A 17,716-nucleotide genomic window follows, 5' to 3' on the forward strand; every position below is an offset into this window, starting at 1 on the left:
CAGGACGTTGTACTTGGTCCGGACTTTCACAGACTGCACAAGTCCATATCTGTCAGGAAAGGTTTGCAGTACCTTGCCCAACAGCCAGGATCCACGAGGCGCATTAGAGTCCGCTACCATGAAATACGTCTCCTGCGAAAAGTTCCTCTTGTCCTTTGGCCACCGTTGTCTTTTTGTCTTTTCCTCGCTGGCATCCCTCTTGTCCAACAGCTTCTGTTTTTTTTCCTGATTAGAGTCAACTGACATTGTCTTTACGTTCCTTGTGTTCCTTGTGTGTGTGTAGCATCCACAGAGAATCTTATCTTTGTTGTGTTTCTCCAGGGAGCCTTTCCTCTCTTTACCCGTGTCAAATATGGACTTTTCCTTCTTCTCCTCTTTATGGTCTTTCTCTTTTTGTTTTTTCTGTTGTATGTTTGATCTCTGCAGCGTCTTTTCTTGTTTTTTCTGGTGGGAAGTGGTCCAGTTCATCCTGATCAGGTGTAGAGTCTTTCCTATGGGAGTCAGAGAGGCCTGGAGAATCACTTAACTTAGCTGCACGGTGTTTGTGGGATTTGTATTCCTTGTACTCCTTCACGGGACCGTCCCAACTGTCATCCCCGTAGAAGGAGGAATCGGAGGAGAGGTCTGAGGCCCACCTGTCGTGGTGGTCATCGGAGGCACTGAGCTTGGTATCTTCCATGTTCAGGAAATGGTTGTTGACGTCGTAGCCTTCATGTTTCGGCTCCTCCTTTGGTGCCTTCTCCTTTTTAGATTTCTCCTTCTCCTCCCTGGTGTTCTTCTCCTTGTCCACCTTCAGATGTTTCTCCTCTTTCTGTTCACTTTTCCTGTCAGCCTTTGAGGAGGACTTCTCCTTGGAGCTTTTCTTTTTCTCCTCTTTGTCAGCCTTCGGTTTCTCCTCCTTGGGCTTGTCTTTCTCTTTGAGGGTCCTTTCCTTTTCAGCTTTTACAGGTTTCTCCCTCTCCTCCTTGGTGTACTCTTTAGCTTTCTTAGTTTTCTCCTCCTTCGCCGTTCTATGCAGCTCTTTCCCAGAAGACCAGTCCTTGTCCTCAGGTTTGATTTTTGAAAGCCGCTCCTTTGAATGATCTTTCTGAGCAATGGAGATGCGGTTGGCTGTGACTGTGGGGCAGCTAATCCCACTCTCATTGCCTCCTCTCAATGGTCCGTTGACAACCCATCCCAAAAGGGTTCTAACAGCGTAAGGTCCTCTACTCCTGCTGCTTATCACCTCCCATGGCTCCATTGCTTCTGGAGTGTTAGTTCCAATTAACAGCTCCACATCAGCATCAATAGCAGGAATTTCCACAGTGTTCAAATATGGCCAAGCATACAAGTCTTCCTGTCGTGGGATGTTATCGCGAGTCACAGGCATCTTATGTTGGGTGTACACATCAGGCAACTCAATGTAGGTGTCACCATTTAGTGCAGCAACCTCTAGTCCGGAGATGACGTGACTGTTGTCAAAGCTTTCTTGGTTCATCGTTTTCATTAGGAATCTAGTGTTCCCCTTCCTCTCACATTTAGCTTCCTCATCAGTTGCTCAGAGCAGAAAGTGGATGAACTGCCGGGATCTAGGAATGCATACATTTTTAAGATTGTGCTGCCTTTCTTTGCCTTGATCTTTACACGCACAATAGACTAAATGCAATCCTGTGCTCCGGCCCCTATATGGCCACAAGTCTTGGGAATGGTGACTTGACTTATTCCGTTTTCATCTTGTGTGACATTTTGTTGTGATTTTATTTATTTCCATTCCATTTCATGGATATGGAGAATGGTAGGGTGTCTCAGGTTACATACCCTGCAAGACAGCCTACTGTGGCACTGTGAACTTATGTGCCCGACAGATAGACATCCAAAACAAGCACCCTTCCTTTTTAGAAAGTCAAGTCAAGAACATGAAAAACTGAAGAGATTCGGATACGAGAATATGTTAACAGAACCTTAGGAGAGTAGTAGCTATATTGATTAAGAATGCAGTGAAGTTTGAATTGATTAAAGAAGTGAGAGATAAAGAGGGGAGATATGTAATGGCCAAGGGGGAAATGGAAGGTCAAATGGTAACATTAATGAATATATATGCACCCCCAGACAGTGAGAAATACCTATTTGAAACAATCTTTGATATTATAGCAATGGAAGGGGAAGGGGTTTTAATCTGTACAGGAGACTTCAACGTAGTATTGAACTACACCATGGACACGACAAGCACAAAAAGATGTAGAACACACATTAGCAAATATATGAATATACAAATGACAGAATTAGGAATCACGGATATATGGAGAGAAACACACACACTAGGGGAATACACACATTATTCACACCCACACACAACATATTCAAGGATACAAGATACAAGATACAAGAGTTTTATTTGTCACGGCATACAGGTATACAGTGAAATGCGGGGGGTCTCGCCCGCAACGATGTGCAAATACAAGTAATAATATAAGAGTCCAACCAATAGTGCGACATAGTGCAATAAACAAGTAAACAAAGTAGGCATATCGGTATCTGTACATGAGCTATTTACAGAGCTATTTACGATCTCAAGCTATACTATTCTTAAAGTGATCTTTCCTTCTGTAAAGTGTCCATAGTGTGAGCGTGTGCAGCATGAGTGTGTGTGTGCTCATGTTAAAGTGGCTGCTAGTGTGTGAGTGTGTACAGTGTGTGTGTTGTGTGTGTGCTCATGTGTGCTTGTGTGTGGAGAGTTCAGTGTTCAAGGCTCTGATGGCCTGGGGGAAGAAGCTGAGCCGAAGTCTCTCCGTCCTAGTAGCTGGTGCTTGCAGGCGTTTGCCTGACCGCAGCAGCATGAACAGGCTGTTGTTGGGGTGGTGAGGGTCTTTCATTATCCTGCAGGCTCTGGATTTGCACCTCTTGTTGTATAGGACCTGCAGGGTTGGTAGTGCAATACCTGTGGTACGCTCGGCTGAGCACACCACTCTCTGTAGGGCCTTCTTGTCCTGTGCCGTGCTGTTGCCATACCAGGCAGTGATGTTTCCAGTCAAGATGCTCTCTACAGCTCCGGAGTAGAAGGACTGGAGTATCTTCCCAGATACTCTGAACTTCCTTAACTGTCGCAGGTGGTAGAGGCGCTGCTTCGCCTTTTTTACGACTGAGTCTATGTGTGTTGTCCATGTCAGGTCCTCTGAGATGTGGACCCCCAGGTACTTGAAGCTGCTCACCCTGTCCACGGTAGCCCCGTTTATCCTCAGTGGTGTGTGTGTCTCCTGCTGTCTCTTCCTAAAATCCACGATCAGCTCCTTGGTTTTACCAATGTTCAGAAGCAGGCTGTTGTCCTGGCACCAGCGTTCCAGTACCTCAACCTCCTCCCGGTAGGCCTTCTCGTCGTTGTCCGAGATCAGCCCCACCACCACCGTGTCGTCCGCAAACTTCACTATGGAGTTGGAGCTGAACTTGGCCACACAGTCGTGTGTGTAGAGTGAGTACAGCAGGGGGCTCAGAACACAGCCCTGGGGAGACCCGATGCTCAGGGTGATGGTGTTGGAGGTCTGACCCCCCACCCTGACCACCTGGGGTCTTTCACTCAGAAAGTCCAGTATCCAGGCGCTCAGAGCGGAGCTCAGACCCAGCTCGATCAGCTTGTCCACCAGTCTGGTGGGGACTATGGTGTTGAACGCTGAGCTGTAGTCAATGAACAACAGTCTCACATAGCCCCCCTTCTGGCGGTCCAGGTGAGAGAGGGTGCTGTGCAGTACTTGGGAGACCGCATCATCAGTGGACCTGTTTGGCCTGTATGCAAATTGCATAGGGTCCATATCACTGGGGAGGGAGGCACAAATGTGATCCTTGACCAGCCTCTCGAAACATTTCATGGCCACAGAGGTGATTGCCACCGGTCTGTAGTCATTGAGACATGTTGGGGAGGGTTTCTTCGGTACAGGGATGATGGTAGACATCTTGAAGCAGGCAGGGACCACTGACTCCACCAGGGATTGATTAAATATGGCGGTGAACACAGGGGCTAGCTGGTTGGCACAGGACTTATGTATGCGTCCTGTTATACCATCTGGGCCAGCAGCTTTTCTGGTGTTCACCTGCATAAATGCTCTTCTCACACTGTGTACTGACAACGAGAAAGCATCCCCCCCCCCCCCGCGGTTGCCCCCCCCTCCACAACAGCCGGCGCGCCAGTGACGTCACTAGCCGTTGAGCTAGCGGCGCCACTGTCTGCACCAAACCGAGGGTAGAAAGAGTTGAGTTTGTCCGCGAGAGAGGCGTCGTCGCTCCCCATTGAGGGGGCGCTGACTTTGTAGTCAGTTATTGTCCTCAGTCCCCGCCATAAGCCTCTTGTGTCGTTTTGTGCCATTTGTGTCTCCAGTTTATCAGCATATGTCCGTTTTGCAAGTTTTACAGCCTTGCGCAGAGTATAGACTGTAGCCTTGTACTCCTCCATGTTTCCTGACTCTCTGCCCAGGTTGTAGGCAATGGTGCGGGATTTCAGAGCTGCTCTGATAGTACTATCCACCCACGGTTTCTGGTTAGGGAAGACCCGCACCTTTTTAGTAGGGACGATACTATCAGCCAGTATTGTGATGAAGCAAACAACGCTGTCCGCGAACTCGCTGACGTCACTGGCGCTTCCTTGAAACATATTCCAGTCAACATCCTCGAGAGCGTCCTGAAGCGTGGCCTCTGATTGGTCGGTAATTTTTTTTGTCTCACGTGACACGACGCGTCACGTGATCTTTGTTTGTAAGCAAGGACCAACAAGATGGAGTCGTGATCCGACATGCTAGTAGCTCCCGCTAACGGCGGAGCCGGTACAGCCTTGTAGCCAGCTCTGAACGGGGTGTAGCAGTGGTCGAGCGTGTTTCCCCCTCTGGTGGAGCAGGCGATGTGCTGAAAAAAGGACGGCATCACTTTTTTCAAATTTGCCTGATAGATTACTTCCTCATGACAACAGGGGACAGATACAGAGTAGAAGATTGTAGAATAGCGGTAACAGACATATCAGATCACAGCGCAACATATCTGACAGTGAATCTGAAAAGTAGATGGAGAAACACACTCTTAAATTTTTTTATTTTTACGGGACTTTCAATTTATTATTTTACAGATTACTTTTGTTTTTCTACTTTAAGTGTAAATGCCATAAAAATACAGTAAATGCCATAAAAATACAGTAAATAACATTTAATACAAATATTAACCATTAAATAAAGGTTGTAATCTGTAAATTGATTTAATAAGAAATTATCTTTTTTTACAGAATTATTCCATTGCTTAATTGTCTTGAATGTTAAATTACATGTAAAACACCTAGTGAAAATAAGGCAACTTTCTGTTTTTTTGCTGTTAAACTTTAAATGTAATGTTAAATAATGTTAAAAAAGAAAATAATATAATAAAAAAACAGTAAAAACCTTCAGTTATTCTACAGGTAATTCTTTTTAAATACATGTATTTGCTTAATTGTGTTGAATGTTAAATTACATTGAATTGTATGTAAAAACACATAAGATACTCATCATTTTACTGTATGTGAAAAAAAGGCAACTTTCAGTATTTAAAAAAATTATGATCAAACACCTTCAATAAAGTGACAGGACTTAAAGTTCAGCAGTGAAACACTGTTATTTCACAGGTTTTTTCTACATTTACGATGAAACACTTTCAATTAAGTGACAGAACTTAAAGTTCAGCAGTGAAACAATTATTTTACAGGTTTTCCCATATTTATTACAATCAAACTCCTTCAATTAAGTAACAGCACTTAAAGTTCAGCAGTTAAACACTGTTATTTGACAGTTTTTTCCTAAATTATTATGATCAAACTCCTTCAATAAAGTGACAGAACCTAACGTAATCAGCAGTGAAACACTGTTATTTCACAGGTTTTTCCTACATTTACGATAAAACACCTTCAATTAAGTGACATAACTTAAGTTATATATCGTATTTGCTTTCGCGTCCCGCTCTGAGCCTTACGAGATACCTCCCATCTCCTGGGATACCTAATGTATCTCCCACGAACAACTTACATGCACCCCACCTGTATGGGGCCCCGCCCCTTATGGTGGCACAGCCCATATAACCATGACTCTGGTCATGAAACACCCTTCCTCTATTTTCGTCCCAGCGTAATGGATGCGTGCACCATACGAGACTAGCGGAATGAAAAGATTAAGGAAGATTCGTAATGTTGAGGGCTTACCGGAGAGTTGTTTTTCCCTGGATTCTCAGGAGCTTGTTTCGGCGACACATGAGACCTGTGCTGGTGGTTCCTCGGCTGACGGCGACGGACCGAGGGGCAGCGTACAAGGTTTGGCTAACGGGTCGGCTTGTACAAAGGTGAGGTCTGTGTCATTAGGCATCAATGTCGGTGTTGGTCGTGCTGTGGAGTATGTTTCGGCACCAGGGCCGGGGCGGCTTGGCGATCGTTCCACTGTAGTGGGCGATGTCCTGGCGATCCTGGAACATGCTGTTAACGCTAATGCTACTGCTGTTTTTTCTGCTGACGCTGATGTTGACGCTGGAATGTCTAATAATCCCCGCCGCGGGATTCCGCTTTTCCCTCCTCTTGCCAGCTTCATTGATGAAGGTCAGTCGGTGGTGGATGTGGGGGGGTTCGCTGAGCTCTATTTACCTTTTTTGCAGGTGAAGGGGCTGACGACGGGGTGCAGGCCGGGGGTACCTTGGCTAAGTAGCCAGGTAGCTTCTTTTTTGTGCCCAGGCGGGGATGAACGACGTTCCGCCCGGCCGTTGCTTGATAGCATGTCGGCTCGGAGGGTGGCAGTATGGACGAATGAGTGGTATACTGCTGCAGGATGGCATTTAGCGGCGGCCAGTGTTTTGGCTCAGCTGGCTACTTTCCTATCCAAGATGGCGTCGGGTTGTAGGTCTTTGGGTCCAACCGACACTATGAACGTGATTCATGTTTGTGGTGTTATAGAGATCTTGACTCAGTCGCAAGCTATAACTGCAGGGAGGATTCGGATGCTATCGACTTTGGTTGTTAGGCATGTTTGGTTGGAGCAGTCTCCTCTTGGGGAAGAGGATAGGTTTTCTCTCCTCACGACTCCTTTTTCCACAGATAGTCTTTTTGGGCGTTCTGTGGAGGCGCAGGCGGTTATTGATCCGGGTCCTACACCGCCTCACGCTGTGCAGCCAGGGGTGGGAGCACGGTCTCGTCAACGACTGTGGCGAGATCCTCGACAGGCGGCCATGTTTCCCCCGCCAGTGGTGCCCTGGTTGGAGAATCGACAGGGTATCGCAAGGCCGACAGTCTTGGCGGCCGAGGGATCGGCCATTTTGGGTGATTTCGGGTTTGGTAAACCAACCCGTCGTCATTTTGCCGCGAGCAGCCCGCTCCCCGTTCAATCCTCTCTCTGGTACCCCCAGAAGCGGGGCTCTGAGCGTTCTCCTTTGGCTGCGGGCCGCGAACCTTCATTGAAGCGTATGCGGCCCCATTCTTCGCTTCTCATGGAGACAGGGGCTGACACCCAGTTGATGGCTGAGCCTGGGTCTGTCCATGAGAATGTTCCATCGTCGCGTGGTTCCTACACCGCAGGTTGTGGGTGGGTGGAACCTGGTGTTACAGCTGCCACTAGCTCCAGTGGTCAGCAGGGGGACTCGGTGCCTCTTCTGTTGAATGCTCAGCAGGGGTTACCCCGGCTTCGCCCTCGCCAGGCGGGGTATCGCGCTGTTGCCTCCCACTCCCGTCAAACCGGCAGTGGTCTGCAAAGGAGAGGCGAGCGTGATTTGAGTGATAGCAATATCACTGCAGGGCTTCGGCGTGTAGGAGCCCATGGGGTCCTCAGGCCTTGCGTGTCTGGCTGCGGAACAACTCCTCAGCGTGTGCTGGAGGGGTGTTCAGGGGGTGAGTGTGTGTCCACAAATTTGATGACCGCTCCTCCCGTATCAAACCGGCCCTTTCTGTCGGGGTCCCCCCTTGGGTGCTTTGCACGACGGGGGGGACCGGGCCAATTATCTGCTGTTCCTTGCGGCCCAGCGTCAGTTGACGGCGGGGGCGCTGTGGGATTATATTCACATATGGCGACGGGAATGCCCTTTGAATCGGTGGATGAGGAGAACGTTAGAGGCGGGGCTGGTTTTGCAGTTTGCACGGCCCCATCCTCCGTTCTCAGGTTTGGTGCCGACCCTATTGTTAGGGTCGGGCGCAGTGACAGCCCTGGCCGACGAGATCCAATCTCTGTTGGCGAAGAAGGCCGTCGTTGTGGTCCCGAGAGAGGACGCAATGTCAGGCGTCTACTCCCGTTATTTTCTGGTGCCCAAGAAAACTGGGGGGGTCAGACCTATACTGAATCTGTCCGTGTTCAATCGGTTGATTGTAGTGAGACCGTTCAGGATGTTGACCGTCCGACTCCTTCTGCTTGCTGTCAGGAGGGGGGACTGGTTCACCTCCATAGACCTGAAGGATGCGTATTTTCACATACCCATTTTCCCTCCTCACAGGAAGTTCCTACGGTTCCTGTTTCAGGGCGTAGCGTACGAGTACCACAGAATGCCGTTCGGTTATTCTCTGGCTCCACGCACATTCACCAAGTGCGTGGTGGCTGCTCTGGGGCCTTTACGTCGTCGGGGGATACGAGTCCTGTTCTATCTCGACGACATTCTGCTCCTCAGCCGTTCAGAGGAGGTTGCCAGGTCTCATACTCGACTGGTGGTGGAATTCCTCACCAGCCTGGGTTTTGCTGTGAATTGGAAGAAGAGTACCCCTCTTCCCAGTCAACAGGTGGAGTACTTGGGCTTGACATTGAGGTCGAAGCCCATGCTTGCGACCCTCTCGGAGCAGCGTCGGGGGGATCTCCGTCACGCGCTTGGGGGTTTCCGTCTGGGAGGGACGGTTACGGCGCTGCAGGTGATGCGTCTGCTGGGCCTTATGTCGGCGGCCCACACGGTGGTCCCTCTTGGCCTCCTCTTTATGAGGCGGATACAGAGGTGGTTTCTCTCTTTGAGAATAGATCCGGTGTGGGGCAAAGGGAGACGGTTGACGGTTCCTTTGTGGATATGGGGGGATCTCGCCCACTGGGGGAGGCTGGGTATCCTCTCCGCTAGGGTCCCCATGGGCAGCAGTGGCTCCCACGTCACGGTTTTCACCGACGCCTCTCTCACGGGTTGGGGAGGGGCGTTTCGGACCCATACAGTGGGGGGCAGCTGGACGGGTCATGCCGACCCAGCTGTCCTGCATATCAATGTGTTGGAGTTGAAGGCGGTCCTCCTGGTCCTCAAACGGCTCGGCCACCTGGTGGTAGGCAAACACGTTTTGGTCAGGACGGACAATGTGACGGCGGCGGCGTATATCAACAGGCAGGGTGGGACTCGTTCCGCCCGCCTGCTCCGGGTGGCGCGCAAACTGTTGCTATGGGCATCCCGCAGGCTGCGCAGTCTGCGGGCGCTCCACGTTCCTGGTACGGAAAATGTGGCGGCGGATATAATGTCTCGGGGCGGTCCTCGTCGCGACGAGTGGGAACTCCGCCCCGACATAGTCAGACAGATCTGGGATCGGTTCGGGGAGGCCTCGGTAGATCTGTTTGCGTGCCGACGGTCTCACAAGTGCCCCTTGTGGTTCTCGCTCAGTCGAGCGGATCATCCCCCCTTGGGGGTGGATGCCTTCTCGACCTTTCCGTGGCCGCCCGGTCTTCTGTACGCCTTCCCTCCTGTACAGCTGTTGAGTCAGCTGTTGGAGCGGATACGGAGGGAGCGCAGGACGGTGATCCTGGTCGCGCCGGACCGGGGCACGTCAGTGTGGTTCCCGGTCTTAATCCAGCTTCTGGTCGCTCCTCCTTGGGTCATTCCGTGGTCAGCGACGGCCCTCTCGCAGCACAACGGAGTGCTTTTCCAGCCTCCGGTGTTGGGTCAACGCCTGGTGGTGTGGCTGGTGGGAGGGTGAGTCTGGAGAGGATGGATCCCGCGGTGGTTGATACCATCCGGTGTGCGCATGCTCCCTCCACTGTCGCGGTTTACGCGGGCAGGTGGCGTGCGTTCCAAGAGTGGTGTAAGGGGGGGGGCTGGGACCCAGTCTCCTGCCCCCTGGATGCTGTTCTGGGTTATCTCCAGTCTCTTCTTGGTAGGCTGTCGGCTTCGACAGTGAGGGTATATGCAGCAGCTATATCCTCCTATCATGAGGGTTTTGAGGGGACTGTTTTGTTCAGCCACCCTCTTGTGAAGCGTTTCCTGCTTGGCGCTCGACGCGTTAAGCCGGTGCAACGCTCCTTGGCTCCGACTTGGGATCTTCAATTGGTCCTCGGTCGGTTGTCCTTGGCCCCGTTTGAGCCGCTCGAGCAGGCGCCGTTGGGACAGCTGTCTTTCAAGACCGCGTTCCTACTGGCTGTCACTTCCGCTAAACGCGTGGGTGAGCTCTGTGCTCTCTCGGTACGTCCAGAGTGCCTGTCTTTTCGGACCGATTGCGGTGCCACTCTGCGACCTAATCCTCAAGTCACGTCAAGTCAAGTCAAGAGTTTTAATTGTCACGGCATACAGGTATACAATGAAATGCGGGTGGTCTTGCCCGCAACGATATGCAATACAGTGGTACAACATATAATAGAATAAAAAAATGAAAAAACAACATTGTGCAGTAAACAGGTAACAGGTAACATGGAGTGACATCTCGGTATCTGTACATAGTTATTTACAGAGCATATGGGACATGCTAGTTAGCTTTGGTAGTGCAATACACTGTTCCTGTTATTCTAATTTAAAGTGTCCTTTCCTTTGGCCATAAGTGTGCGTGTGTGCGACATGAGTGTGTGCCCGCTCATGTTAAAGTGTTAAGTGGCTGCTCGTGTGTGAGCGTGCACAGCGTGCGTGTCGTGTGTGTGTTCATGTGTGCTTGTGTGTGGATAGTTCAATGTTCTGAGCACTCAATGTTCATTGTTCATGGCTCTGATGGCCTGGGGGAAGAAGCTGAGCCTAAGCCGCTCTGTCCTAGTAGCTGGGGTTCGCAGGCGTCTGCCTGACCTCAGCAGCTGAAACAGGCTGTTATTGGGGTGGTGAGGGTCTTTCATTATCCTGCAGGCTCTGGATTTGCACCTCTTGTTGTATAGAACCTGCAGGGGGGGTAGTGCAATACCCGTGGTACGCTCGGCTGAGCGCACCACTCTCTGTAGGGCCTTCTTGTCCTGTGCCGTGCTGTTTCCATACCAGGCAGTGATGTTTCCGGTCAGGATGCTCTCTACAGCTCCTGAGTAGAAGGACTGGAGTATCTTCCCCGATACTCTGAACTTCCTTAACTGTCTCAGGTGGTAGAGGCGCTGTTTCGCCTTCTTTACTACTGTGTCTATGTGTGTTGACCATGTCAGGTCCTCTGAGATGTGGACCCCCAGGTACTTAAAGCTGCTCACCCTGTCCACGGTAGCCCCGTTAATAATCAGTGGTGTGTGCGTCTCCTGCTGTCCTCTCCTATAATCCACGATCAGCTCCTTGGTTTTACCAATGTTCAGGAGCAGGCTGTTGTCCTGGCACCAGCGTTCCAGTACCTCAACCTCCTCCCGGTAGGCCTTCTCGTCGTTGTCCGAGATCAGCCCCACCACCACCGTGTCGTCTGCGAACTTCACTATGGAGTTGGAGCTGAACTTGGCCACACAGTCGTGTGTGTAGAGTGAGTACAGCAGGGGGCTTAGAACACAGCCCTGGGGGGACCCGATGCTCAGGGTGATGGTGTTGGAGGTCTGACCCCCCACCCTGACCGCCTGGGGTCTTTCACTCAGAAAGTCCAGTACCCAGGCGCTCAGGGCGGAGGTCAGACCCAGCTCGATCAGCTTGTCCACCAGTCTGGTGGGGACTATGGTGTTGAACGCTGAGCTGTAGTCAATGAACAACAGTCTCACATAGCCCCCCTTCTGACGGTCAAGGTGGGAGAGGGTGCTGTGCAGTACCTGGGAGACCGCGTCGTCAGTGGACCTGTTTGTCCTGTATGCAAATTGCATAGGGTCCATATCACTGGGGAGGGAGGCTTTCGTGCCTAAGAATATCCGGAGTTCCTTCCACTCCCGGGATATTATGGTTCAGGCTTTTCGTCCTCCTCCTCACACTAGTGAGTTAGATGCGGGCCTTCACCTGTCATGTCCAGTCCGTGCTTTGGGGATTTACCTCAGCCGTACTCAGGACTTCAGGGTTACCGACCAGCTTTTTGTCTGTTACGGTGGGGCTCGTCCTGGTAAGGCACTGTCGAAGCAGCGCCTGTCCCATTGGTTGTGCGAGGGTATTACCCTCTGCTACACGTTGGCTGGGCAGGATCCCCCTGGGGGCGTCAGGGCACACTCCACTCGTGGGGTGGCTGCCTCTGCCGCTCTCATGGGTGGGGCCTCGGTGGAGGACATCTGTGCTGCAGCTTCATGGTCCTCACCGGGCCCCTTTGTAAGGTTTTACCTCATGGACATGACCGGGGGTTCTGTCTCCCAGGCGGTTCTGGGGTCTGTGGCCTTTCCTGCTTCCCGTCCTTTGGTCGGGTAGCAGGAGTGTATGGGTATGGGCCACAGTGTGTTGAGTCACACGTGGTTCCGCCTGTACGGTGTGTTCAAGGGGTTCTAGTTCCCTCTTGTTCGCATTCAGGTGGAGTTGACTGCGCCCCCCCTTCGTTAGGAAGGATGGGGTGACAGGGCTCCCCGCACCCCTTGATGTGGGCTTACGGGTGCTCAGGGGGTACATCTGTCGGGTCTCGCGCCCGCTCTTCCCCATTATCTCGTAAGGCTCAGAGCGGGACGCGAAAGCAAATACGATATATAACGATAGGTTATGTAGATAACCTAGTTATATTAGTATTGGCTGAGCGTCCCGCTCTGCGCGGCCCTGAGTTCCCTCTTGAGGGATCTTTTCCTGGGACGGGTTTTGGCGAGGAAGGGTGTTTCATGACCAGAGTCATGGTTATATGGGCTGTGCCACCATAAGGGGCGGGGCCCCATACAGGTGGGGTGCATGTAAGTTGTTCGTGGGAGATACATTAGGTATCCCAGGAGATGGGAGGTATCTCGTAAGGCTCAGAGCGGGACGCTCAGCCAATACTAATATAACTAGGTTATCTACATAACCTATCGTTCAGCAGTGAAACACTGTTATTTTACAGGTTTTCCCATAATTATTACAATCAAACTCCTTCAATTAAGTGACAGAACTTCGTTCAGCAGTGAAACACTGTTATTTGGCAGGTTTTTCCTACATTTACAATGAAACACCTTCAATTAAGTGACATAACTTAAGTTCAGCAGTGAAACACTGTTATTTTACAGGTTTTCCCATAATTATTACAATCAAACTCCTTCAATTAAGTGACAGAACTTCGTTCAGCAGTGAAACGCTGTTATTTGGCAGGTTTTTCCAAAATGATTACAATTAAACTCCTTCAATTAAGTGACAGAACTCAAAGTTCAGCAGTGAAAAAAATTTTTACAGATATTTGCTATATATTTTCTGTATTTTTACAGCCCAACTGCTGTATAAAAATTAAAAATTACATTCAAATTACCTATTATTTGAAATCCCTTTAAAAGTATCTGGACATGTGTCAATGCACATTAGGGAAAATTAATGATGTTCAAATAAAAGCCCAAGTTCTAATCTATCGGTTTTCATTTCATGTTTCAATCTGCTCCAGAGGCTGATATAAAAGGTTTTATTAACTGACAATTCTGAAAATCTTTCAAAAAAACCCTAATTGCATAGGTTTTAATAGGAGTTTTTAGCAGGCGTTTTATGTCTAAATGGGTTAAGTATTCATTTTGCATGGTCTCAGCTGCACTCCAATTCAACAACCCACAAGCAAGCACTCTTCTCAGTATATTTGGAGTTCATACATACAGTTGATATACCTTGTAAAAGTCAGTACAGTTAATGTGTCAAAAGTAGAAATAAGCATGTAAAAGCTCTATTCTCCAATGTGGATGATAATCTGCCAATGGTGAAAAGGAAACGACTATATATAGCATAATATTGTATAGTGCTGAGAGATGAGTCGGAGGTGGTGTCTCGAAGGAGAGCGGTATTTATTAGCACAACATTTTATATGGAAATCACAACATTTATATGGAATGTCACTGTAAACCAGTGTTAATTTTGGCAGCTATTTTCATTTTAGTTTTAGTCTTAGTAATGTGTCAAGTGCTCCTTTTTCGTTTATCATATTTAGTCAGTTTTAGTCAACTAAATGTCTGAGCATTTTAGTAAACGGATGACATTTTTGTCTATTTTTAGTCAATGGAAAAAAACTTGGCAGAAGTCAGAAATAGTCAACATGGAACATATTCTGATTTAAATTGCGTATTTATTTTTTAACCTAGGGGAATCTGAGTCGGCGGCACAAGTAATACACAGGAAGGGTGCACTCACTGTCGATCTGTGAATGGAGAAATAACTTAATAAGACAGTCACATTATCTCTGGCCTTGCTCATCTGGCAGCGATTTATTTGAAAATATTAAATAACAGTAACAGCAGCCAGTGTAACAGTGTCAACAACACTAACAGGATAGTGTGTTTTGTAAACAAACAAACACAGTACAGTAGTAGTTGAACTTGAGTAGATAATAGTACAGTACAATAGTGTATAGTACACACAGTAGCAATCTGATTGCAATCTGCTTGCATAAACATAAAATGATAAATCACATTTTGAGGTTGTTGTGTAAAGTGCCACATGGTGATGGAAGGTCTGGTTAGGGGTTAGATTTAGAGGTGGTCTAGGTTTGGTTAGGGGTTAGAGTTAGAGATGGTCTAGAGGTCTGGTTATGGCCTCTATTAACCAGACCTAGACCACCTCTGACTCTAACCCCTAACCAGACCAATACACCTCTCTGACTCTAACCCCTAACCAGACCTAGACCACCTAGGCTCTGACTCTAACCCCTAAGTTAAGTTTGGTGATGGTCATTGGTCAGTGCTGGGCTGCTGCTGGCAGTGGTTTATTCTATAACAACATGATACTGTAAACTAAATAGAGTAGTACTAGTAGTACACACTGATTGCAATCTGCTTGCATAAAAACATACATTCTGAGGTCAGTGTACTGTTAAAGTGCCACATGGAAGAGGTCTGGTTAGTGGTTAGAGTTAGAGGTGGTCTAGGTCTGGTTAGGGTAACTTAGGGGTTAGAGTTAGAGGTGGTCTAGGTCTGGTTAGGGGTTAGAGTTAGAGGTGGTCTAGGTCTGGTTAATAGGCCTCTATTAACCAGACCTAGACCACCTCTGACTCTAACCCCTAACCAGACCTAGACCACCTCTAACTCTAACCCCTAAGTTAGGGTTGGTGATGGTCAGTGCTGGGCTGCTGCCTGCTGGCAGCGGTTTATTCTATAACAGTGTAAATGTCCGTGCGGAATCAAAGTGCTCAACCATAATATACTATAATGTGTATATGTACTGTATATCACTTTATATACATGCCAACACTAATTTATTAATCATATTGTAAATAAGCTGTGTATACCAACTATGGGGTGCTCTTTGCCATGTGTGTATGGATATATATATATACATACACACACACATACATATCCATGGCAAAGAGCACCCCAGTTGGTGTACAGCTTATTATTTATAATATGATACAGTATTTATGGGATAAATATATATGCGTGTGTGTATATGTGTATGTATACAGTATATACAGAACAATGCTATAAACATCATGTATGAATATGTATCATGTATGAATATGTGCAGGTATATATGTGTATAAAAAAAGGTAGTCTTCAGGCGTAGGGCCCGGCAAGCTATATAGTGCTTCTCCCTAGCCCTTTTCAGACAATGCTGCAACAGCAGCTGGTAAAACTTGCGATTTATGACCATTGTCATGTTTCCAATATAAAAATTAACTGAACTGAAAACAAGAATGTTATTCATCCTCTTTCTTAATCCTTAGGAGTCTAACCTAAAAAGCTCCTCCTCCTGAGAATTTCCCCCTTTTTTTTGTTACATAATATAAAATTACAGATTCATACCTTCAAAATAAGCCATCAATTGTCAAATTTGAGACGATAGTTTTCAATCAATGTCCTATCAAACATTCTGGTACAGTCATCACCAATTTGCAGCAGGAGCCTCTGAAGAGAATTCAGTGAATTCAGCTAATGATAAGGGAACTACACTCCTTCCCAGAATTCAATGTGATGTCAATGTTCATTTCAATGACTAATTCACACCATGAAACAAAGGCCCAGCAGGGAACAATTACAGCTGAATGGGGGTATAGTGTGACTGATCAATACAGGCAACACACACTTTGATTTGATGCCATGCATATACACACACTAGATAGACAGAGGTTTAGATATTTAGATAGATATATAATAGTAATATAATAGAAAGAGAGAGAGAGAGATAGAAAGAAAGAAAGAAAGAAAGAAAGAAAGAAAGAAAGAAAGAAAGAAAGAAAGAAAGAAAGAAAGAAAGAAAGAAAGAAAGAAAGAAAGAAAGAAAGAAAGAAAGAAACAGAGAGAGAGACATTTATAATAATAATAATAATTATTATTATTATTATTATTATTAAATAGAATAATTTTCTATAGGCTTGCCGTGGTAGTCAGTGATACTGGTGTCATTCTGTGTTCAGGCTTCCATACTTATTGAAAAGAATGCTCATATCCAAAAGTATTAGATAGATATAGGTCATACATGTAGGTATGCATTTGGTTACACACACACACAGAAGTAGTCTCAGACCGGGAGTAGTCTCAGAGAGGGAGATACAGAGGAGAGATGGAGGGAGAGAGAGGGAGATAGGGAGATATAGATAGAGAGAGGGAGAGAGAGAGGGAGAGATAGAGGGAAAGCAACCTGGGTTCTCAGACAGACAGACAGACAGACAGACAGACAGACAGACAGACAGACAGACAGACAGACAGACAGACAGACAGACAGACAGACAGAGAGACAGACAGACAGACAGACAGACAGACAGACAGACAGACAGACAGACAGACAGACAGACAGACAGACAGACAGACAGACAGACAGACAGACAGACAGACAGACAGACAGAGAGAGAGAGAGAGAGAGAGAGAGAGAGAGAGAGAGAGAGAGAGAGAGAGAGGCGACGTCATCTTTCCTTCACAAAGCGCATCGATGCGCTGTCAACTAAAGCACCGTGTTTAGACAGCGCGGGTGACCAAAGTATCATTCTCTCTCGAGAATACACGGGACCCGACATTTAAAAGTAGTCTTATTATGCTTTTCATCCTCGCCCGTGTATATACCCACGTCGCGCTAAAACAACATAAACTACTGTATCACCGGTTCCTGACAGGGTTTATGTTGTTTTAGCGCGACGTGGGTATATACACGGGCGACGATGAAAAGCATAATAAGACTACTAATAATAATAACCGTGATGCGCGCTTGAATGAACTGCAGGACCAGATTATAATAATCAACGACAGACAGTGGGAAACACAACCCCCCCTCTCGCGCTGAAGAATATGCATATTAGATCACTCAGTGATTAACACCTTGGTGTGTGCGCGCGTCCATGGATGTGACGCGAGATGTAGTTTTTATCGCAAATGGAGATTATTACAAGCATACCATAGCAAGAATTAAATGTATTTACAAATCGTATTAGGTTTAGCAAGTTGGGGGACTTATACCTTACATGTCAAAGCACTAGAAATGGCAATTTTTCTATTTTTATCGATTTCTGAAAAGATGTCCTTTTTGAGTATTTAAGAGGGATTCGAATTTCTTTTGTTGTCCGCCGACGGGTTCAAAGCTCCAGTGTGACTTCTAAGGGTTAATAATA

This window comes from Notolepis coatsorum (assembly GCF_963971535.1).
Source record: "Notolepis coatsorum genome assembly, chromosome: 9".
NCBI classification, from domain to species: Eukaryota; Metazoa; Chordata; class Actinopteri; order Aulopiformes; family Paralepididae; genus Notolepis; species Notolepis coatsorum.